Source organism: Xenopus laevis, chromosome 1L (assembly GCF_017654675.1).
Source record: "Xenopus laevis strain J_2021 chromosome 1L, Xenopus_laevis_v10.1, whole genome shotgun sequence".
NCBI classification, from domain to species: Eukaryota; Metazoa; Chordata; class Amphibia; order Anura; family Pipidae; genus Xenopus; species Xenopus laevis.
In genome coordinates, this window is record NC_054371.1 from 191803944 (window position 1) to 191806122 (window position 2179).

The window sequence follows — 2179 nt, forward strand, 5'->3', positions numbered from 1 at the left end:
GATTAAGAGGTTTCTCTTTAAATAAATCAATTGGTAATGTGTGCTGCTAGCATATATATATATATATATATATATATATATATATATATACACACACACACACATATATATTGAATAACGTACCCCTTATTGTAAAATATTAGTGTATTATAAGTCTCTGAGGAGTTCCATGACCATATAAAGGCATAAGCTGAGTGCTTTTATACAGGCCATGGAACTCCAAGGTGATTTTTATATTTTAAACACGTTTTAATTACTGATTTCCATGTACACAAAACAAACATATCGTGAAATGGGGAACTATCGCCAAAATGAACATTTAATATAAGCTTTATCTCCTGGAAATATGAAGCTTTCTAATTACCGGTATTATAATTTAAACATTCTGTACTGTTTCTGAAACAATTAAATTACTCTTCACTATACCCCTCTCAGCAATCTGGGATCAGATCGACAAGTAGGCCTTACACATCTTTTAGAGGGGTCTCCCTCTCACAGCAGATGTTTAAAGCTAACTTAAAGCTAATGTCAGCACAAACAAAATCAAAGATAACTGACTCTGGAACACATCCATATTGCAATCTACCAGTAGCTCCTTAGCTAATGACCAGCAGATCACAGAACCCCAACACTGTCCACACACATCCCACCACTCTTCTAAAAACTTTCTATAAGGATTTTTAAAGGGGTTGTTCACCTATAAAATTAACTTTTAGCATGATGTAGAAGGTGATAGTCTAAGACAATGTGCAAATAGTGATGGGTGAATCTGACCAGTTTCGCTTCACCAAAAGATTTGCCAAAATGCATTGAATTCTATGGGCGACAGTTCTTTGATGCACAACAAATTGTGGGACAAATTTTTGACACGTGACAAATTTTTTCACCTGTTAAGAGTCATTTTTGCTGCGAAACTTTGCGAATAATTTCACTCATCAATATTTGCAATTGCTTTTAATTTTTTATTCTTTTTCAGTTATTTAGACTTTCAGCAGCTATCTGGCAGCCAGGGTCTTATTTACCCTAGCAACCAGGCAGTGGTTTTAATAACAGGCGGGAATGTGAATAGGAGAGGGTTTGCATAGAAAGTTGAATAAAAAGGAACAATAGCTATAAAATTGTAGCCTCACAGAGCACTTGTTTTTGGCTGCTGTGGTTGTTGACTCCCCATATGAAAGTGTCAGAAGAGGAAGGCAAATAATTCAAAACTATACAAACTAAATAGAAGAAGAAAAGGTGGAGTTCCGCACAGTGGGGTACTTCAAAAGCGTAAATCTTTAGTCATCCATATTTAAAAGACACGCAGCAACGTAGCAACCATGCTGCATGTCTTTTAAATAAAAAGATTTAAGCTTTTAAAGTACCCTGGTGTGCGGAATCCCACCTTTTCTTCTTCTATTGCATGCGGTGTGGGACACTAAAGGGAATCCAGTACCTGGCTGTACACTTTCAAGCTGCCAGACTTATACCTTGTGATTTGCGGTGAGTTGGAGTGGTTGTATTTATTTGCATTCCCTATACAAACTAAATAATGAAAAACATTGCCCTATTGCTAGGAATAGGGCATTCTATAACATACTAAAGGTTAACTTAAAGGTGAACCATCCCTTTAAAACAATGGCTTGAAAAGCAGTTGATTTTTAAGCTCAAAACTACTTTTAGTCTCTTATGGTAAAGCAATAAAGTTATAATTCCTATGGGAGTGCAACATTTAAAATGTCCGACTCCCCCCATGGAGTTCAGAGACAGACTGTGTTGCGTCCTATTTGATCACTTCTCCATTAGCTGAAAACTTTACTGGAGACTCTAGTCCAGGCGTCGCCAACCTTTTTTTACCCGTGAGCCACAATCAAATGTAAAAAGAGTGGGGGAGCAACACAAGGATGAATAAAGTTCCTGGAGATAGAGTCCTGCAGTGGGTCGGGAACCTGAGGGTTACCCGCAAAAACCTGCGGTACCTTGCGGGTTGAGGGGAGAAGTTCTCGGTATGGGTAAAGACAGGGGTCGGTGGTTCTGCGGGTTGGGCTGCGGGTCTTCTCAATACCGGCATTTACGCCTTTTTTTCTGGTTGTGGCTACTTCCGATGATGTCACTTCCGGTTTACAATGACAGCACTTCCTGTTTTACTCCTTTTTTTCTGATCACATCTACTTCTGATGATGTCACTCCAGGTTTACAA

General features: G+C 38.4%; 1 protein-coding gene across 3 annotated transcripts in view; it reads right to left on the reverse strand.

Moving 5' to 3' along the window:
• Positions 1–2179, reverse strand: part of LOC108717360 — a 57491-nt gene that overhangs the window by 54215 nt on the left and 1097 nt on the right. The window contains exon 1 of one of the 3 annotated variants that reach the window (XM_041568445.1): positions 1959–2071. The exons of the other annotated variants lie outside the window; for them this stretch is intronic. The gene's annotated coding sequence lies outside the window, so the exon portion shown is untranslated. Of the gene's footprint in view, positions 1–1958; positions 2072–2179 lie in introns of those variants that run through there. 3 annotated transcript variants of the gene reach the window in all.